Below are 24,312 nucleotides of genomic sequence, written 5' to 3' on the forward strand. Positions count from 1 at the left end.
AGTTACTTTTATACGGATTTGAATACTAGATCGTGGACACCGGTGTTCCTTGGTGATTGGGTTTCAATTAACCACACATCTTAGGAATGGTCGACCTGAGAATATACAATACTACACTTCATTTACATTCATACATATCCTCATTCATCCTCTGAAGTAATACGTGAACAGTAATTCCCGGAGCCTAAACAGGAAAAAGAAAAGACCTTCTACTTTATATTGTAATTATACATATTTCGTTTTATTGGAAACATTGTTTGGATTAATTGCATATTTCTCTATACAAAAAATAACTCATATTAAAATAGAAAACAAAAATTAACAGATTAGTTTATTGAAAATTTATCGTGTCAAATATCTTTTGAATTACATTTTATAAAGTAAAAGTATATAAAACGTAATTATACAAAATACTTAAACGTTTGTGTTTGGTGTGTGTGTGTGTGTCACATACACACACACACACACTTTAAACCAGTATATTTCTATACACACATGTTATCTCGTGTAGAAAGTTTTTTTACGCAGTTCTTTTAAGGCACGTTATCTAATCTAATTTATTAACTAATGAAGGCACTATCTTCATTACTTAATACGTTAAACATAATTAATTATAATTTATTTTGTGAAACAAGAGTAATTTAATCTATATAGATAATATTTACAGTGATAATAGGCGTTTATATATCCTTTTTTTTGTATTCTGTATAAGTTCGCGCGTGTGTGTAAGTAATTAATAAACATTTTTCTTTAAAAAAAGTATATAAAAAAAAATCATAATGAGTAAAAATATTTCCATGTTTATTATGGGCTTCCTGTTCGTTTAAAAGCGAATAACAGTTTTTAACAATTTATCCATAAAAATAATTACGTATACACCGGTCCCGGGAGATGTTGGCCAGACTTAAGGGACTGATTTAGGAAATCGAACTAAACAAATAACTCAGATTTTATTTTCTCTCCGTTCCCCATTTTGTGTTTTTTCAATAAAGTTTATATTTTATGAACGGATTAAGATATTTTAATGAAATTTGATGTACATGAATCCTACAACATTTTTCTGCAAAGTAAATAATAAATTTGTAATAAAAAAAAAAAAAAACAAAATAGCGGAAAAGAAAGATGAAGCGAAATAGGGTATTTTTTCACATGAACGTTTTTATTTATTTTGATGTTCTCAAAAGTCCCTAAGTTTCGCCAACATCTCCTCGAACATTCTGCATTATCATGTTTTAATTTGCCTGTTTCTTAATAAGTTGATTTAAACCTAAAAAAAATTCTATACTTTGAGGATATGCGTAAAAATGTCCCTAAAAATGTATCTTTCATTTTTTAAAAAAGAGAAGTTAATAAATAAATAAATAATAAAAAAAAATATCACTATATTTCTTCGAAATAAGAAAGGTTTCGTGCTTTTAATTTTATAATGAATTGAATGAACAAATTCGTATGAAAATGTCAATGAAACTATTGCTAAAATGAATAATTAAAACTAAATTCCAAAATTTTACAGGAAATTATGCTGAAAAACCTTTACAATGATAAATTAAAAATATTATCATAATAATTAAAAAAAATTAATTTAATACAATATTATTTTAATGATAATTAATTACTAATTTTTTCATTCACAACTAGTTTATTTACTATCGGTTCCTACAGCGGAACTATAAGTAAATTGTATAATAATAATCACATAATACGAGGTTCTTAATGAACTCCCAAAATAATTCAAAAAATACTTTAAGTACAAGAATATATCCGCATTCACTTTCGATCGATTATTTAAAATCTCTACTGCCTCAATACATATTTCACCTCGACGATATGACTGCATTTAACGTGAAACGTCTTTAAAAGAAATTTGTACTTAACGAAAAGTTCTATATCGTCCTGCCTTAATAACTCCCTTACTATTAGTCAGAGACGTAAATGCAATGTCATTTTATAACTTAAATGGTCGGCTCATGGATGCGACTTTGAGTTTGCGTCACTGGCAAGATGGTTGGCGGGGAGGTGGCAGAATGTAGGTCGTCCAAAGCTGGCGCTCTCGCTCATTTCCATTCAGTCTAGCTCACGACTTAGACGTGATAGCGCGGTAATTCGTGTGTTTGTGTTTAGTGTTTATCGAGATAGATCGATTTAAGTAACAATAAATGTATTTTTGACAATATTTATATGTAAAAAATTAAAGTAAACATGTAAAAAAGTATAAAATACAATGTCAGCCTCAACCCACGCAAATGTCAGCCGGAAATATAAATTACGCACATCATTGGAAAGGGGAGGTTATGGGCCACGTACAGGTACCGCAGTATCCGGTGCCAAGCGAGGAGACGGCACTGAAGCGTCGCAAAGCTGACACGGCGCGCTCAGTGAACGATGCCACGACACGAGCACTCTACCGCTGCTTATTTTGCCTTATGTCTCTTACTTCTCATATCACAAACCAATGTTGAACAAACTTGTCGCCGAATATTAATCGAAATAAATATTATGTACCATTTAGTGTGTTTTATGTTAAAATTAAATTTAGTACGCAGTCAGTATCTCGTTTTTATTTCAATTCAATACACTAAAAGTGATTCGCTGACATACAGACCGACCAATTTATCTGTAGAGTTGGCCAAAACAAATAGCTAAAATTTTCCATTGGAGATATTCAGTTTTGTTAAAAAAAAAAAAAATACGATGGTGGCTCTCTCATTTAATCCTAGAGATAAGTTGGTCGGTCTGTAGTCGGAGGAACTTCATCCAAGGTTTGTAACGTTTCACGTTAAACCAACGGCCATGTGTCCCGACACAGCCCCACCCGATTTTTTCAATATTATTTAATGGTTTTCATTTCCTCAGAGATCTTTTTAAAGTTTATTTAAATTCTTGAACTTTTAAATGCAGTTATACCTTCCCACATAAAGAAATTTAATGATTTTGAAACAGGAAACCTGATTGGTAAAACATTACGGTGAATCTCAGCCAATCCAACAGGAATATTGTACTGTTATGATTATAAAAACAAAGTTTGATTGGAAGGAATATCAGTTCTAAATTATATTATTGGACAGAACTGATATTCCGTCCAATCATATAATTTTAACGGTCAGTTACATGTGGAGTATTGTTTATAGTATCTTCAGTTTCATCCCATTATTTCTTAAAGTGTATCTCATTTTTTAATTCATAAACAATACTAATTTGTTAGTATTTTTTTTCGAGTAGACTGCAGAGGACCACGAAAATATCAATTTAATATCTGTTCTAATTTTCCCTCTTTCTCCTACAGGATTCTTCATTCTTTCGCTGTGTTCTATTTTTCTTTCTTTAGTCCAGCACATGCGATGTATTTTCTTTTTTGCATTAACAAGAACCTATTCTGCGGATTTTTTCTCGAAATTGTTTCTAATCTTGACAATCTTTTATTTCTTTATTTAGGTTTACTTCTTTTGTGTATGGGAGCGGGGTTTTTATTTCAAAAATTTATCAAAAAGCATTTTGATTAATCTACCTGAATCCATTCAAATCATATGTCCCACAAAATTTAATCTTTTTTTTCAGATGTGATTTCTAAATCTTTTTTTCTTATTTTTCTCTTTAACTTGATAAATCTCCTTATTTGACTTCTTTCTGTATTAGTCTTTCATTTTTCTTGGATCGTGGTTTGTTCATATAATTTTCCTTTAAGTTTTGTTAGTATTTATTTAACATATATATATATATATATATATATATATATATATAAATAATTTTACTGTTATTGATATAAAAGAACAAAAATTATATATATGTACATGTTATTCACAAATTGTTAAAATTATATTATCAATAAAAAGTTGAAAGAAAGCGTCTGAAAAATTGCAATCCTTAAATTGAGCTTGTAATATATATTTTAAACTTCAAAAATGCATATTTACATTTTATTTTTTCCTCCTGAAGCTAAACATATTTCATTCTGCATTATCTTTAGTCTTCAATGCAATAAAAACAAGTTTGGGTATTCTGTAAAAAAAATTGCCATTAAGATTCTAGTTGAGTGATTTTAATTGATCATATGTGTTCAGATAGCAGTGAATTTACCTCAATTAGAGATAAAAACAGAGAATTAGCTGTAATGAAGAGCTTAATATGAAATCTATGAACTTTTCAAGACTGTTCTAGATGCTTTCATGTCATGATGTCGTTGAAACACTCTTCAATATGTTTAATGTTTAGGTGCAATAGGTTGAAGAAATGTTTTAAAAATTTTCAGAATAATAGTGAAGTCTAAAAAATAATTTAATTTTGCCCTTTGTTTTTCTCAAAAATCTCCTTTACATTTGTATTAATTTCGCTTTCTATTAGAATTTAATGAATTTTGAAATATCAAATAATAAATAAAGTTTATTCAAAAATAGATGAACTAAATAGATGTAATTCTTTTTTAAAAAGTGAAACATAGTTGAAGTGTCCCAGTAAACAAAATTGGCTTCTTTCTTTTCCTGTTTAGCCTCCGGTAACTACCGTTTAGATAATTCTTCAGAGGATGAATGAGGATGATATGTATGAGTGTAAATGAAGTGTAGTCTTGTACATTCTCAGTTCGACCATTCCTGAGATGTGTGGTTAATTGAAACACAACCACCAAAGAACTCCGGTATCCACGATCTAGTAATCCGTGTAAAAAAACAAAATTGGCTGGAAGGAATTGACAGAACTCCTTATTTATATTTCTGATGCTTATCTTTTTAAACATCTACTTCTAACATCAACATGTTTTTCATAGTGCAGATAACAAAATTTTATTACTTGTTCAACCTTTGTACTGTTAACCATTCTGCAGAGTGCTTTTTGTCCTAAAGTACCGATGTTTTGATTTTTTCCATAGTTACCTTGATCTGTAGTACCTTGAGGTACTACAGCTAATTCTAATTTATTTGGTTAAAATTTAAAAAAAAGAAAAGTCCATTAAATAATATTTAATGGTTATTTGAGATTATTATTATTATTATTATTTTAAAATCCTAAACAACATTTTTGAAGTTTATCATTAACTAGATTGTGTAAGAATACACTGAAAAATGCTCATGTATGTAAATATAAGTGAAAAATAACAAACAAACACAACACACACACACAAAATGTGCAAGCACTCATACCTAAACACATATTCACAAAAAAGAAATAAAAATTTTTAATATTTAAATAATTTTTATAAAAATAGCAATATTTGGAAATTTTCTTACAGTTGACCTTCAAATTTACATGTCTTTTTTAAACAAGTATTTTACTTGTTAATTAGGTCAATGTCAATTTCAATTAGGTACTTATAGAGTTTGTAGTGGTTTTTATTTGTTCCTAGGATTAATTGTTATATGGATTTTTAAAATACTATTTTATATTAAAAAAGACATACTGCAGTAACTGATTACATTATAACACTCTGTCGTGGGGATTAAATTTATTTTTATTTATTTTTGTTAATAACTAATTCATTGTTGGTAAGGGCAACCATTGTTGTACTACCACTGCATTACCATAACACAAGAGCCACGTAAAGACTTATGTCTTATTTATGTACAATCCTAAGGCAGGTTTGAATTTGGGAATATGATACATGAATTTTGTAACGTGTAAAAAACCTAGTATAACTTGGATTTGAATATATTACCTTCTGATTCCTGGACCCAAGTGTATCTATTAAAAATTACAAATCTATGGAGCTAAATGGAAAAAGAGGATCATAACAGTAACTGATGTAGTATTCCTTTGGGCAGCCAATTTATGGGCTTGAAAAAATTATAGAAATATAGGATTATTTCTTAAAAATGATAAATTGACCACCCACCACAATTTTTATGTGGTCTATGTAAAAAAAGTTTTAAAACTCTTCCCATACTATAAATGATGACATTTGCAAGTGCTGTATGGGTATTTTTTATCAACATAAATTAAAAAAATGATTAACACTTACCATTATGTAATGTCAGGATTGAGTACAAGGAACATAATATTTTATAAATAAAAGAACTAAGAAAATAAAATTTGTGGTTTTTCTGAATTTAGTTGAAATAAAGAAACTAAGAAAATTAAATTTTCATGGTGTTTTTAAAATTATTATTTAAATATAAAATAAAATTATACTTTTTACTAAAAAAAAATTTTCATAAGGTTCAACTAGATAATGTCAGTAAAGTATTAGATGTATCACGACTGATAACTCCTAGTTTCATGTTGATTGAAGCTTAAAAACGTCCAAGGTCATAAGTGAGTTAGTGAACTGACAACATGCATTCACAGGGAGAAATTATCTTGTCAACTGTAAAAAGTATAAAATTTATTTTGATGTCTGACCAGTGTTCTCATTCTTCAAAAGGTTACTTGTAAACATAAAATTAAAAAAAAAAATTACCGGAAACTTCATAACCTCTTAACGATAACAATATGTAACAAAATTACATGGGTGCACACAATAAATTTTAATAGATTTTGCCATTGTTCAAGCTGGTTAACCTTGGAGTGTGCCAGTTTTCTTCCTATGCAATGCACAAAATGTTAATTTATTCATTGAAAATTTTTGTTTTACATCTGTTACACATTCTGTCATTAACAATGACATATTTATTTAGTCTTGCCTAAGATGCAAGAGATTTGTAATGTTATACAATTATTAATATCCTTCTTAACTTCCTGCTTTATGATTTTAGATCATTCAATAGTATATTAAATATGTACATTTTTTTCGTAAATAAAAACTACCCATAAATCTTTTACAAATTGTTTTTTTTTATTTAATTTCAATTGATTACTTTTATCTACACAATAGATACGTACATAATATCAGTGATATATGTGACAGTTGTAAATTATTTATCCTTATTAACATAATTTCATATTTAATTGCAGAATGTTACATTTTGAAATATGGGTATTTAGTTTAAATCTATCAGCTTGAGGATCATGGTTTTATAAAGTGTTTAGTATCTTATACACAATTCTGTAATATTGCTAGTTTGAAGTGCTGGCATTATGACATTGATGGGAGACAGAGCTGACACATTTATTACTGGATTTGTCCAAATAAGAATGAATGAAGGATATGTACAAAGAATTAGAAGGATGACAGAGGAATTAGATCAGTGACATCAATTTTTATGCGCTGTATGGTCCTGTTTATTGCATTCACTGTTTAATCTGATCAAATTGAAAAGAGCAGCTAATAATTACAATTTTCCAGCTTTTATTATGGTATATTTTAATTTCGCCAGTTGTTAGATTTGAGGTTCAACAATTTTACAAAATTATTATTATTGAAATTTGAGGGCAACTGTAGGCCTGTTTCTACATTAATGTAGGTATGAGTTTTGCCTCAAAAAAATCTGCCAGTAAAAAATTAAAGCCACAATTACAATCGCATTAACTAACAGTAGGATGGGTTTGGATAAACTAATACCGCCTCGTGATCAGTAAAGAAAAGTCTGCATATTAAAAAAATGTAAAATCTAGTTCTTGACCTAAGAACTATATTCCCTGTTATCTTGCACGAGCATTTATAATATTTGGATGACTGCATCAATATATGGAAGTTATATAAAAATAAGATGCAAGTTTGGAAGCTGAAGAAAAAAATTGCTTTGATTTTTTTAATAATTGCACTCCACTTTTCAATTTTTTCTTTGGGAAACATTAGTCTACAGTACTTTGTCATGTAAAAACAGACATTAGTCTGTTTTTACTGCTACATACATCTATAGTCACTTGACCAAGGCGTCATTGAAATATTGGAAACTTACTACCAATCTGATTTAAGAAAAAATAATTTTTTGGACATGATACACAATTTTTGCTGCACATTTACACATCTTTTGCTATTGATATAGCAAAGAATATCACAATTTTGGTTGGTTTACTGATGAAAAAGAAATCTTTGAATAGTGTTTCCAAAAAAATGTATTTTAAATGTTTTAAAAAATCAGAAAAATCTGCCACACAAGATACAAAATACCCAGTCAAACATGGATATGGAGTCTATAGATATGGAAGAACAGTTCAATGCATGTGTAGTAAGTGTCAAAGGTTTGATCCGTTGTAGATATTATAAGTGATGTAGACAACGGGGAATTCGTTTTTCAGAATATGCAAGATGTGGAATACGATAACGAGGACGACGTAGTGGAGAGTCATACAGAGAACCGATAATTAAAAGAAGACCCAGTAATCCTTAAAAAATTATTCAAAAAGCTTAGGAAGAACAAGGAGAAAAAGGAATACAGTCATTCGTAAAACTTAAAAACATATTAAAATAAAAAAAGATATAACAATGAAAACAAAAATTAATGTCTTTTCATAGCTCATAAGTTTGAAAAAATGTAATTGACTCTAGCATGTAAGCTGTAATACAAAATTAGTATTCTGTAAAAACGTGGTTTTTAAAATCATAATCTTGTAATTTTTTTTGATTTTATAATTTTGTTTACTGTTTCATAATTAAAAAAAAACAGTCTTGTAAAAAATACAAAAAGACACTCGTAACATTATTATACATTAATGTAAGACAGGCTGACTGCTATGTCTACGATATATGCAACAGCCTGTTTTGTTCATTGAATAATTAAATAAATAAATAAATCTTGTATTCTGATCTATAAATAATAATATAGGAGTGAGTAGATATGATACTCTACAGATTAAAATAAAGGAACAGCCCCACTACTTACCTGAATAGGTCAAGGGAAATCTCAGTTAAACCTTGATCAGAACAGCATAAAAAAACACACTATTAATATTTATAAAATGAAAAAATGTATATGGTTTAAGTCCTTATTAATTATTTATAATATAAAATAATTCATTCTCCATAAAATAATGTTTGGGTAAATACATGAAGATATAAAAACTAATTATAAAATAATCCACATTTAGAAGGTGTTGCAAATTATAAACATAAATTATTTGAGAACATATTTATGTAAAATATAGGATATAAAATATAGGATGTAGAAAATTCAAGGTTTTTTTAATTAGAATTATTTGAAAATTCATCGACAGGGTAATATTGTTTCTATTTATATCTATAATATTTTCTGTTTAAAGAAAAATCTTTAAACTTATAATTTTAAATAAATCGTGGGAAAATTTTTTAAATGCTTCGGTAATTTATTAAAAATGGCAATGGAAGCACAATAAGTCCTTTTATCTTAAGCGAAAGTATTGTGTTGAGTTACAAGAAAACAATTCTTTCTGTTATCTGGTTTGGTAGGAGCGGATATTGCTAATTTTTAAAAAAGTGACTTCTTTTTGGCACATTCATAAATATAAACAAACATAATGAATAAGTTATAATTTTTAATTTTCTAAATATTAGTCCATACAGTTTACAATAATGGGCACCAAACAATCATCGGACAGCCTATTTTTACACAACTGTCCAAAAAGGAGTGTAATGTGTTTAGAATGTATGTATGTGTTCTGTTTGTTCCACGTAGCAGCTCAACGACTGAATCGATTTAAGTGTATGACCCTGCGTTGGAATCGTTATCTTACCAAGAGCATCATAGGCTATGTAAATGAGTATATATATATATACATATACACCCACTTCTGATGAAATGTATATAATACATTATTATGTACAGATCAGAATAAAAGATCTATTTATTTATTTATCAGAAGAACAAAGCAGGCTGTTGTGTACATCATAGACATAACAGTCAAGCCAACTTTCTTTTATTAATGTATAATAATGTTATGAATCCCTTCTTGTATTTTATTACAAGATTTTTATTTTTATTATGAAACAGTATTATGTAATTATAAAATCATGCAAAAAATACAAGATTATGATTTTAAATACTCCACTTTTACAGAATACTAATTTTTTATTATATATATATATATATATAATATATATGTAGTAGAGGGGATTTGCCAGTTGAAGCACAAACTTTAATGAACTATGAACTGTGAGCCCCTGTCATTGTGTGAGCTGGGGGTTTGAACTGAATAATTCAAATCAATCAATTGAATAATATTACAAAAATAATAGAATTAAATTTAAATTAAATAAAGTAAAATAATATTAAATAAATGTAAAAAATTTTTGTTTAATAATAATGGGCTTTCCATGAGGACTGCGTGTGAGGTTAGATTGATGATATGATGCCAGCACCTCATGCGAGGCTAAATCAATCCATGACCATCAACTGGTAACAAACAGGTGCCCCTGGTGTACTGTTTTGGGAGATGCAATGGGAAGTGTTCATATAATATCTCTGCAAACAATCGTCTGATTTTCAAAATTCAAATAGGGTATTTGTTAGGTTGAAGATTAATTTTAGCATGCATCAGGTACACTTTCAATCTAACAGATCAAAGTTATTTGGAAATGTTGTTATATCTTCACAACTAATCTAAATTTGCAAAAAGAATTTAATTGTATACAATTACTATATATAAAATTGTCATCCACATGCCCTTTAATTATACTGTATTAGTAATTATCCTATATTAAAGAGTAGTGTTTGTCATCAATGGTTTTTTGGCAATCATGTTTTTTTATTTTTCTCTTGTTGTTTCTTGAAAACTCATTTCGACTTTTTGAGAGAACCCTAAGAGATGATATAAATAAAGATAATTAATATTTAATAATATGATAGGTTTAGCGTTTTATTAAATGGGATTCAAAGCAAAAATATAGTTTGGTTAGATTTGTTCCAAACAAAATTTATTTATTTATTGCCTATTCAATTTTTGTATAATATGATCACTGACAAAACATGAAATTGAATCCCATTATCAGCATAATTATAAACATTAAAATTTCTTAAACCGAACCGATCAACTAATTCACTTATTAGATATTTTTTTAAATGAAAATATCACCGTACTTGAAAAAATGTAAGAAGAATAACACTACACTACTACCTGTCTTATTGTCTTCTACTTCTCTTACTTACTTTACCTAGTATTATTTTGAATAATAGTAATAAGAAATGTTAACAGATTAAAAAGGATGTTAATAAAAGAATGGATTTTTCATCATGCTGTAATGAGTCACATGTAATTTGATTCAGTTGTATCTATGATCTTCACCAAACTAAAATATTGTCTGGTTATATTAAATTATTCACAGTTATACTACTGATAATTACTCCTTCAGTGGCTTGAGCCAGTGTTTCTTTAAATACCTCCTTTGAATACAGCTTAAATAGCAGAGGGACCAAGATAAAGCCTAGCACACTTCTTATTTAATGTTTATTAGATTTGATAGTTGATATTGTATTCTTACTTCTACAGTTTGATTACAATATCGATTAATAATTATAAATAAATTTTTGTTATTCAATTCTAGATAATTTTAGAAGCTGTAGCCATTTACTGCGGCTCATTTTATCAAAAGGATTTTAGCCAGAACACTTTCTTTCATTCCCAAGCTATTTCAAAAACTTAATTGGAATGTTACCAGATTTTTCCTCTAGTTTTGTATTTATTTTACTTTGTAATACTTTAGGTATTATATGCCTCAATAAACTAATAGGTATTCCTCAATAAACTAATAGTTTAGTAATCACTACTTTTTATACCTTTGTTCTAACTAAGCAAATTAGCAAGATTTATTTTTTACCTGTCATTTTACAATATCCCAGTTTTGTATGTGAAGTTAGAATTTTGAAAGTTTTATGCTGCTTTCCAGTAAAAGCTTTAAAATTTATTGGGCAACAACATGCCTTTGCAATTTTTGTTAATTGTATTGTTCAAACTATTTCCTCTTCAGTTATCAGTGACCCAATACAGCAATACTTGTGTTGAACCTTTATCTGTTATCTTCAAATAAATTTAATACTACTCCTTCTTAATAGAAATATATATATTCAGCAGTATGTACTGTTTAACTGGAATTTTCAGGTTACAATTTTAGATAAAAGAAGAAAAAAAAAGACTCTATGAAAATTTAATCTTACTTATGTATTTAGTAAGAATACTTCATCATTATCTTAATTGCTATGATTTAATTATTTTTAAGAAAGTGATCAAACAGCTACAAAAACTATGTAGCCTCAGCTAACAAAACTATATGCACAGATGCAATGAATAATAATTAATTAAAAAATATTCTAATTCAGATATAAATTAAATCATTGGTAGATATTTTATACTGAAGGATATTATATATTACAAGTTGTTGATAAAGATTAAAATTTGTAATAAAATGTGAAATAGCAATTGATGTGTATTTTACTAGAAAGGTTTTTAAATAAACATTAAAACAGATATTCAGTAGATTTATAATTTATGTCAATTGCTAATATTCTTCTTACTTTTATGCTATGCAATTAAAAACCAATGTATTTATTATTCAAGTAACTGTAAAGAAATAACTCAAAATGTAGATAACATTGACATGCATTACTGATAATATTAAATGACTTGAAGCCGATTGACCAAACTAGTAAAATTAAATAATAAGAAAACAATTTAGCTTCACGGATATTGTTGTCTATGAAGTGTAAAAACCACACAAAAATGATAATTGACAGTTGACAGAAACATAGAACAAATTAAACTATTGTTTATAATATAGAGGTGTAAAAAAACTAAACTTCTCTAATTACAAATTCTACATCAGTCAGATTAGACCTATAAAAGTTTTTTAAATGTAAAAGGCTTAACTTTTAGGTACCTAAGCTACTATTTTAACTATTTCAACAATTCCCAAAACAAAATCTGTAAATAAAACAGGAATACCTACATGGTGTAATAGCCAGATTTGTCATTATCCCTGAGCTCCAGTTAAAAAACTGGTCGCCTATTGAGTTGTGACACCATGACCATGGTGTCATAGGAAACCAAGGAGACAGGTGATATAATCGAAAAACATGAAGGATAAGAAAAAGGGTAAAAGAGACAATCAACTCCCAAGATAACAATGCTTCTGATTAGAGTTGTTTAAGATCTTGCTTAGAACCTTAAAGATATAAAAAATTTATAAATGCTCTTTAAAGTAATATTGATATTTACATTCTTTAACTGCTGTATAGAAAAAGTTAATAAATACAGTGACACAAAAAATCATAAATTTTGACAATTTTTTGATATTAGAATTTATCAGTCTATATTTTATCAAACTACAAAGTTTAGAAAACAAAATCCTGTGTTATCCTGAAAACATTTTCAGCTCTAGTGTGGTATCGATTGATGGTTTTATCAGCAAATTATTTAATGAATTTTTATAAAGCATTGCACTCTTACTGTTTTTGACATTTAGGACTGCAGTCAAATGAGTTTTGAAGATTAAATTTCAATTAATTTATTAATAATCTGTTGATTTCTTGTATTCATTATCTTGATGAGCAAGTCTGATAGTGAAATGTATTATATGTAATACAAATATTATATAATCATTATATATAATTTTATGGTTGTAGACAACTCAACATTAGTCATTAGTCACTCCCAAAAATATCATATCCTTTCATAAGAACGTATGCTGGGCTTGATACAGCTTGTGATAAATGAAGTGATTTTCTACTGCTTTCTAACAGAGCTGAATATTCTTTTATTTAGCATACCAGCTACACCAAACTGCAAGTGATAATATTAATTCTGTAAAAGATACTTTCACTAAGTTGATAACATGATGAAAATTATGTTAATTTGTAACGTAAATCATAAATAAACATATTCTTTTTTGTGAAATATTTAGTAATGAAAGTAATATTATATGATCTTTTACAATTTAAAAAAAAAAATTATTGTTTGTCTGTAAGTTATTGTAGATTTTATAATTAAAATTTTTAGCATTACCTTTGACTGCTTTCAGGTTTTTAATAAATCTATTATTATTGATTTAGTAATAGAATTTATATTTTTTCAGTTTTATATTATCAAGAAGGTATTTTACATTTTTATTTCTTGTCACAAAAATATAATATATGAGTAGAATCTTCTAATTAATAAATATGTTATTTTAATATTTTGATTACAGGCAAAAACCTTAGGAAATGAATGGACATATAGAAAATATTTGGAATATGGACTTGAAGAAACAAATACCCAAAGCTAACATAGCCACTAATGGAGTAAGGAGAGTAAAGAGAATACATGTGACCTCAATATCTACTGTGCATTATGTAGACATCTTATTTTGTAAGTAGTAAAAAAAAAATATTGCTACATATAGTCTCTCTTACAGAAAATAGTGTATTCACATGTATATATGGATGGAATCATTAAATTTTTTCCAAGTGGGAATTGGATTCTTTAGAGTTCAAATAACATTATTACATGAGGATTTTTTGAGTTTAGCAACAGTGAACTGGTTTTACAAGGAATGGGTTAAGAGAAATACACCTTAGAGCATACAATGTGGATTGTGTTGAGGAATATATGAGTAAATGATAAAAATATTTTTTGATTTACTTGAAAAACATTGTATTTCGTATTTCTATTAACTAAACACATGGATGATATGATACAAAAATTATGAATAATAAGAAAATCTATTATTAATAAATGACAACTTATTAATAAATTACGAATGAAATTTAGAGAATTAATTTAATTTGAAATACACCTTCAGTTGGGGTTTGACTGATCAGTTAGTAATTTAGTTGGATATGTCCATGTGTTGTACAATTCTGGAATGATTAATTAATTTTTTAAAGAGGGTTCTAAACAGCTGCTGGGTTCTAACTAATCTCTAATGCTTCCAGTATCTGGAGAAAAATTATGTCAAAAAATAGACTTTTAAGAAGAAAATAATTAAAAGCAAAATGAGAACATTCAAAAATATATTTTTTTGACGTATAATTTAAGAAACTGAAGAATCCTCAATTTCAGATAGGGGTATTTTTTTTATTAAGGGTTGAATGGTCAAAAAATGAGTTATTTTGTTAATATCTCAAAAAAATTTAATCCTAGGAAATCAAGTAGTTTTTTTTTTAAATCTAGATCAAATTCCCTACAAAACCTTTTTTGGAGTGACTAACTAAAATTATACCACTATGACTGAATTATACCATTCTGAAGTGTTACCTCTTTTTAATCCTTTGAAAAGTAATATTTTTGTGCTCATTTTTTGCAAATAAATTTTTAGCAGATCAAAAAATGTTTCAAATAAAAGTTGTAGGGCATTCAATTCTTTATAATTTGCATTCTCTTGTGACTGTTAACTTTAAAATTGATTAAGATACACCAGATTAAATTTCTTTTTTAGGACTTTAAGCTTCTTGTCAACAAGAAAAATTGAAGGATATGGATTCTGATAGGAAATTTTCTAATCTATCAAATGCAGTAGTTCTCATTTAGTATAAAGACCTCATTCAAAATTTCATTCAACAATTTAAAGTCCCTTTTTTATGAAAAATATGCTATCTATTCTCAATTTCAAAATTCTGTAAGTTTTCTCTATTTCATCATAGAGATAATAAAAAAATATTAAAAGAATTTTATTCAAAATAAGCACAAAAAATGTGACTTTGCAAAGGATTAAAAAACAAGGGAGGGGTAATACTTCAAAGAACAACTTGGTCACTTCTGACCATAAAAAGTTGCTCTGAAAAATGTCTTGTCAAGATTTTATCTAGTTTTCAGAGAAAGTACATCATTTAGAATTTATAGATCATCAAAAAACCTATGTTTTGATTCTAACCCAAAACTTCTTCTAGTTGGCATTTGAGATTTTTAATTTCTTAAATTACATGCCAAAACAAACTTTTTTCTAAAATTTCATTATGCCTCTAATTAGTCCCTTATACCATGGCTATTTTAAGATAATTTACTGTACTGTGGCAGCATCTATTTAAACTGATTAGTGCAAAACTATTAATCCATGATGTAGACTTCAAAGAAAAAATGCAACAGTTTTTTGAGGGAGGGGTTTTTTGTAGGTGAGAGGACATCTGATGCCAGGTCTTTAATTCTGAGGGGGTTTATTTAACTTTTACTGAGTGTTCCTCTGGGATTTTTTATTTTTCATCATCTATTCCTTTTTTCTAATCCCTTCTGCTCCATTTCATTTTTACGGCAAAAGTTTGACTTTGTTAGGTTCATATTAAGGGTGCCAAGACCACTGGCTTAAGCCATTGTATTCTTGTGGATTTGGGCTATATGTTGGCCAATTAGAGTATTTTATTTACTGTCTATTGGCTGCTCAAGATTTTAAGTGCTTCAGTATAAATTGATTAAGGCCAGGCCTTTTAATTGCTCAAAAAGTACAAAATTCTTAAAAATGATATTTTCTGCAAAATTTTAGGTAAAGGATGTTTAAGTAAAATTTAATTTAATGTTTATTTAATTTAAGTACAATTTAATTTCAACAATTAATGAACAATTAAGATATGACAAAAAATATCAATGATGTAATTTCGTAGAAAAGTTTAAATATGAAGAAATATTGATAAAACTGCCTCATAAATGTTTGGAGTTTAAATTTTTATATAACGCACAATATTTATTTAAAAATATTTAAATAAGATTTGTTATCTAAAGCTAGGAAAATATTAAGTTTGTAGAAAAATGAGGAAGATCAAGGACATGTTATGTAAATAGTTATCTTTATTTCCTTTCATTCTTTCTATTTATTTATATCATCCATTTCATTTTATTGTGTTTTTCTATTAAACATTTAATTTCTTTTAATCCCTAATTACTATGATTTTTAATTTTATTTTAATACATTTTATGAGCTTCATAATAAAAAAAATATTTAATATGCAATACTGTGTTTAATAATTCGTGTAAATGTTTTGAGAAGATAAAAACCTTGAAAATTATGTAAACAGAATTATTTAGTTATTTTTTAACAGTTGTAATACTTCAGTTGTGCTTAAATTGCTTTATTTACATGCATAATCCATATTAATGACCTGAGTGGTTTGTTTTTAAAACAGAAGTGTTTATCTTACGCTTAGGCCTAAAATCACATTTTTTCTTAAATTAAAAATTTTTATTTTAGTGATACCAAATGATTATTAATAATAATCTGATTAAATGTGGTAAATAATCTTCAGGAAGAAATAAATAAATTATTTTTATATTTCAATATTTGGATTTGAACTAAAATTGCATTTTTATTAATTAATTTTGCCTTTTATCGTGCTGCTTTTCGCACAATTTTTCTTAACCATCTCTGATATGTCATGATCTAACATTTATAATTGTGCTGATCTGAATAAAATATTTTAGGTACTGAATTAAATTTGAGAATGAATTTAACAAAACTTACTTCAAATAAAAAATTGTTTCATACATGTTTTACAGATTCTGTTTATAGTTATTAATAATCCAAATTACTAATCCAAATATAGCTGGTATCATTCTTTTTTAATTTAAAAAATTCAGCCTTCAAAGTTTTCAAATCACATTTATAATAAAATATGTAACAATGATAGAAATGAGGAAAGAGATGTCTCTGGATATGCACAAAAACCTTGTCAAATTAAAAAAAAAAATATTAAAAAAATTTAATTAAACTGTTCAAATTGAAAGGGCTGATTGATAATAAAAAATTAAAATACAAATTTTTACAATTATCTAAAATATAATCCACAAATTATAATATGTAAAAATCTGTTTACTGATATATTGTTGCATATAAGTTTTCAATCTTCATGATAATAACCCCGTAATTATTAGTTAGTAGCTAATTAATAATTACTTAACTTAATTAGTATTCTTATAGAAAATTAACTTAATTAGTTAAGACTTATGCTGCATTTCCATATTGAGTGTTAACAGCAGATACTGGGGAAAAATAAAATTCATTTTAAAGTGGAACAACTGCCACCAAACACCAGAAAATAACAGTGGAAATATCACAAGGGATCTTGGGAAATATCACTTTGTGATATTTTCTAGGAAAATATCATTTTCCCAGATATAGAATGAAATCATGTAAATTCTAATGTTAATTTTGAATTAATACTCAACAGAGCTTTTTGTTAATATTTGTGAATGGGAATAAAAATTACTATTATTATTATTGTTCAGTTAATTACTACTTATGCTGTTTACACAGTTATATCAACTGTGAAAATAAATATGAATTTCAAGGTAACACTTAATACAAAATTAATCAAATTCTTTTTTTCTATTATCCGTGTGTTTGTAATAGTTGTACTTCAATAAATAATAAAAAAAAGATTAATATTTAACCTCTGAATATACTTGTGTATAATATTGAGGAAAATATCTATTACTAACATTAAAATGAGTCTGGTAATATATTTAAAATTTATTTACACATAAGGAATTTTCTATAAGAATAAGAAGAATGTTATAGAATGATGATAAAATCGGATAAATTCATGAATTTTTTATTATCCTACAAGACCAAATAAAAGACACATTAAGATTAATTAATAGGTGATTAAGAAACGGAGCTATATTTTTAGATTATTACATAATCCATAACTACGTTACGTTATGTTGATGCAGCACGAAATTCAGTACACAGAATCGTTAATTAGCTAACCTAACTACGTAGTTTTTTAATTTACTATGTCGGCAAACATAACGTTTCTTTTTCCTGTTTAGTCTCCGGTAATTACATTTCAGATAATACTTAGAGGATGATATGTATGAGTGTAAATGAAGTGTAGTCTTGTACAATCTCAGTTCGACTATTGCTGAGATGTATGGGGTTAATTGAAACCTAACCACCCAACCCGGTATCCACGACCTAGTATTCAAACCCGTGTAAAAATAACTACTAGGACTTGAACGCTGGAACTCTTGACTTCCAAATCAGCTGATTTGGCAAGACGCGTCCACCACTACACCAATCCGGTGAGTTCGGCACGTATAACAATGCTCACTTTGCTCATTAATCTCGTCTGATCTTGGCATATGTTGTTACGGTCATTGTGACATCAATAAACAAGAAAAAAGTGTCACTCTTTTGTAGCTTTTAAAATTTTACAATCTTTGTAATAATATCGATGAATTTTTTACTTCTTTTCTTAACGTTTGAGAAAGGAATAAAAATCAATTATGACACATCAGTATATTTTTATAGTCTATTCTAATGGAATGATCATTAAAAAAGCGCCATTAAAATTATAATTTAAGCGAAATAAAAATTCATATAAATATCCACGATAATGTTTTTTTTCTTGTGCCATAACGAGGTATATTCGCACGAGTATTACTCTATATTCACTCGATAACTTGATTATGTGCACCTACGTCAGGATCCACAAAATTATATTGGTGATTGACAATTGACTGTTGATAGCCTTCAGTTGTAAGCAACTATGCGATCGTCAACAGTCGGAATTAGTAATAGTCGTGCCAGGCTTGATCCATTTGCTTATCCACAGCTAATAAAGTAGCAGCTCATCAGTTTTGAACAGGTTCAATAAATACACGTTTGGTGGACACTTTCATTTCCTACAAAAACCTTTTACTCCTACAAAAAAGTCTTTTATTCATCTTCCTTTGTTGAATTTTTTTTTCCGATTTTTGCTTCATCAATCCCTTAACGACTTCATTTTCATTTCCTAATGACGTTGAATTCTTATCCAACCATAACATGCATATCCCCCGACAAAAATTGTCCAAACGGCAATACGAGTAGTGTTGGTGAGCATATAAAGTTCTTGCTCCAAAAACTGTTGTTAGCAAGGATGAATGATCAATTGATAAGCGATGAATTTACACGCTTGCTTTAAAGATAAGCGCACATTAGTCCGCATGTACCCTTCAATACACTCAGTTTCATGGTGTAACACGCTTTTATACTTTTACGTTGAGCATTCTCGCGCATAAGCGCGGTAACATTGAAACAATAACTGTTCGTGTAAAAACTTTATATTATCGCAGCATCGTGGACTTCTTTAAAATCATGGAATGAATCATTATTATTGTAAAATATGAGAAATCGTTTAACTTCATTTTTGTAATTTAATGTTACCGTTTTTAATTACAATCGATTGATAACTGAAATAACTTACAACCGAGATAACTAAAATCAGTCGTCGCCAAAGACTTTTTTTAAGAACTAATAATAAACATTAGATATCAAAGAAAAACACAAATATTGATACAAATTTAAAACATTAACCTCTCTGCTAGGGGAAAATATAATTTAAAACGTAATTACGATATCAACAAACATAATCCAATGCTCTCTTCGCTCGCTAACCTCGTCTAATTTAAAAATTACGGTAGACAAACAGTCTATTTTTATATATTTACAATCAGCGTGGTAAAGACAACAATATATACCAAAATTGTTAACTCTTGAATGCGCATCTTCTTTCTACAATCACCAAATACAAAAATCTCAAAAATAATCAAACTCAATCAAAATTATGTCAAAAACAACTAAGCCGCCTAACATTTATTAACACGTAAACCATTATGTTATGAAAATAATGAAAAATATTCAAATTAATTTCTAAGCTTAAACTTACTGTTGCCAGCCAATTTTTCAAAGGTCTAAATTTATTGTATTAAAAATAGCTGTTTAAAATTTTTTTTAATTCATAACATTTGTTAAGTTTTGTTTTTAGTAATAAAAATTGATTTTTTTGTTTGTTTTTCAAAGACTTTATTACATAAATTTCTCATAATTAAATTCTCTATAAGTGTGAATAATAAAATTTACACATTTATTAGTCATTTAACAAAGTTATTGTACTTCAAATACAAAAAAAAAATGTATTTTTCGTCACCGAACATTTCTGTTTTACGTAAGATACAGATCTGGGCCTGTTTTATTCTATTTTTCAAGTCAAAAAACAAAAACCTATCAAATATATCTGTTGTACAACGACGTAAAAATTTCACTATGACCTCGTTTCACCGGGATAACTGAAATCCCGGCGGAGTATTTCGCTAGTCGTAACTCGATAGCAAAGCGTTTTCGGTCATGTGTTTGTAAGAATTTAGAAGTTGAGTTCTTTAGATTTTAAAACAGATACTATTATCTGGATCTTTAAAAAACTTGTAATACCTATAATTATTTTTGCTTCAGCTCTATTACTTTTATTCATTATGATAAATATATTCCAGAGGTAATTACGGTATCTCCCTTGAGATTTTATTTAGAACTAATTATTGTTATTAGTGTGTTATATATATATATATATATACGCGCGCGCCCACACACACAAAACACATATACATAATTTATCGTAATTTAGTGATTATTGTTATTAAGTTAAAAGTTATTAAGTTAAATAAAATGTATTTTTGATTTATTATTTATACAATGGCATGTATATTTTCTTTGTTACCTGCATATATATTATATTGTTGATTTGACTTTACGTTTCTACCATCTGTTTCCCTACAAAGACTGTGTAGAAAAAGAAAACCATACTACCTATAGTCTAGAGCAGTGTTTCTTAACCTTTTAAATGAGCCGCACCCCTTTGAGTCTGAAAAAAGGTCTCCGCACCCCATTGAAAAATACATTTCGATGCGTACCATCTTTTTCTGTTGTACAAGTGAATCCATAAGCAACATACTTGTCGTTCCATTGGCGTTTTTTTGACATAGCAGGGTTCACTATAATCAATTAAATTATTTAGAAATAACATATAAAAAATAACAAAAATACACCCAAACCTCATATAACACGGATGAATAAATTGTGGCATATGTTTTGTACAACACGCTGTGTATTCGATGTATCCTATTTGGGCTTGAATCACTGATCAATACGAATGTATTAAATAGGTAAGTAATGTAAATAATCGGATGTTTAAATGCGTACACGTGTCCGTCTCAAGAGGTTTTTCAACAAACTGGCGATGACGCAGAAACAATAATAGACTCAGGTAGAGAGTAAAGGAGTGGGAGCAGACGCAGCCAAATCTACCTAACCGTTTTTAAACAAAAAACAATTGGTTGATGTCATCGAAAATTCAAATACATACTTTTCAAATATCGGAAAAATAATATATGTATATTGTTAGAGGCTTCTCCCGCACCACCAAAAATACCTTCCCGCATCCCCAGGAGTGCGGGCACCACCGGTTAAGAATCACTGTCCTAGAGGGTAAAATACCCACTATTAGAAGGACTTCCAACCATCATTGTTGTCAGGCCTTATTATTTGATGTAAAGAAATAACGACTGATCATTGGATGACCCCATTGACTTGTAACCAAACCATCTGAAATTCATTGCCATAAAGTAGGAAGAATAGAAATGGTTCCGGTACAAATGTAATGGCATTTAATTGATACTTGCAAAATAAATTAAAAATAATAAATTAAGTACATAAAGAAAATTTTAATTACATCTTGCTTTCCTTTCTGTACTCCTTATCATCGTTGATAATAAGAATTATGTGAAAAAAAATATTTCCTACAATGCATCTTGCAAATAATGTCTGTTGCGTCAACAATTGCTTTATAAAACCAGCCAAATTTTGAATATTTCACACCACCACTGAACATTTTGTTCTTGTTGCACAATTTCTACGCATTCAAAAAGGTTCTTTATAATATTTATAAACGTGGATGAATCTAAACTGTATGGAAAGGATCATCCACTCAATTCAACCTTACATTTGACACGAGAAGGACAATTGAAAAAATCTTCACACGACACTTTACCTATAGGTTTGGCATGGGATGCTTATTATTTCTGGGATGGTTGTATATTTTCTATAATGATTTCGGACTCATATTAGGTTGCTTATGACTATTACCAGTGTGGCACTTAACGTATGTACATTAATAAAATAGTTTTTGTGTGATATTTATTTTTCTCTCTTCTGTTATTATTGTATTTCTGAGATTAGTTTCATTTAAATGGTACTCTTGAGATAAAACATTATTTGATTTTTTTTTTATAGTTAAATCTTACATTTTTGGCATATAATAACTGACAGGCAAGGTTTTAGAAATTTTAGTTACAATTCATCTGTTTTGATATATTAAGTGAATTAAATTTATTGAAAAAAAAGAGAAGTATTATCATCAGAAAGAGGAAGTAAACTATATAAACCTAAATTAATGATCTGAGCTTAATAATTAAGAGATCATTTTTTAATTAAACTTTAATTAATAACCTTCAAATATATTTTATAAGAACATTGTATGTATAATATTTTAATTACAATTAAATAAACCAGTTATAGTGTGTTATGTCATTGCAAATCAGCTAATTTCGAAGTTGATAATTCTAAGGTTCAAATCCTAGTAAAGGCAGTTACTTTCTACAGATTTGAATACTAGATCGTGGTTATTGGTGTTCTTTGGTGGTTGGGCTTCAATTAACCTCACATCTCAGGAATGACTGACCTAAGACTGTACAAGATTATACTTCATTTACATTCATACATATAATCCTCATTCCTTCAAATATATTTTATAAGAACATTGTATGTATAATATTTTAATTACAATTAAATAAACCAGTTATAGTGTGTTATGTCATTGCAAATCAGCTAATTTGGAAGTTGATAATTCTAAGGTTCAAATCCTAGTAAAGGCAGTTACTTTCTACAGATTTGAATACTAGATCGTGGTTATTGGTGTTCTTTGGTGGTTGGGCTTCAATTAACCTCACATCTCAGGAATGACTGACCTAAGACTGTACAAGATTATACTTCATTTACATTCATACATATAATCCTCATTCATCCTCTGAAGTAATACCTTACGGTGGTTCCGGAGGCTAAACAGAAAAAGAAAGTTTCAGTGAGTTAAAGATTTTTTAAAAGGTTTTTGTATATACAATGCTATATATAATTATGTGAAGCCTTGGTCTTTCCTCTGGATAAATGTTTTATCTAAGTTAGTGTACCTCTATAAGTACTACCACTTCTTTCTTTATAATTAAACTTGTTTTTTCTAATTTTCTATTGTGTAGAGTAGGCTTTTCTCTGCTAATCCATGCTGAGGATGACAGGATCTATAAAGACGTGCAGCATTGTTGAAGTGAAACAAGGAGGGAAGGCTGTGGATAGCCTCAGGGATTCTGTTACATGTCAGTTTCTACAAATAAATGTAATGACAGAAGTGCCTATCAGCTTAGCCTTCTAATACCTTTTAAAATATAAGTACAATTAACGGACTTCATCAACAACTAGAACTATTTTCCAGTTTTTTGTATTGTGTCCATATTTTTTTTTTTTTTAACTACACACTTATTTTAAAGCATGTACTTTATTGCTTTCCACTTTACAATCATTTATTCAATGTTCCCCCTAAATGTATTCAGTTTTTATTATCTACTCTTTTATTTGGTTTTGTAAAATTATTTATTTTCCTAAATAAATGTATAACTGGTTATTTCTCTTTTCTTTTTTTTTTTTTTAGTGCCTGATTGAAAGTATTCTGTAAAATTCTAATTCAAAGAAGTTTTTATCTACTCTCTGAT

General features: G+C 28.0%; 2 long non-coding RNA genes across 2 annotated transcripts in view; one reads left to right on the forward strand and one right to left on the reverse strand.

The window, feature by feature from the left end:
• Positions 1-14,104, forward strand: part of LOC142329216 (uncharacterized) — a 36,052-nt gene extending 21,948 nt beyond the window's left edge. Inside the window, exon 3 of the long non-coding RNA XR_012757441.1 lies at positions 13,958-14,104. This is a non-coding gene — a long non-coding RNA (uncharacterized LOC142329216). The remainder of the gene's footprint in view (positions 1-13,957) is intronic.
• The window catches only part of LOC142329215 (uncharacterized), a 37,125-nt gene extending 15,428 nt beyond the window's left edge, over positions 1-21,697 (reverse strand). Inside the window, exon 1 of the long non-coding RNA XR_012757440.1 lies at positions 21,547-21,697. This is a non-coding gene — a long non-coding RNA (uncharacterized LOC142329215). The remainder of the gene's footprint in view (positions 1-21,546) is intronic.
• Positions 21,698-24,312: the final 2,615 nt, after the last annotated feature.

Source organism: Lycorma delicatula, chromosome 8 (assembly GCF_047948215.1).
Source record: "Lycorma delicatula isolate Av1 chromosome 8, ASM4794821v1, whole genome shotgun sequence".
Lineage (NCBI taxonomy): Eukaryota > Metazoa > Arthropoda > Insecta > Hemiptera > Fulgoridae > Lycorma > Lycorma delicatula.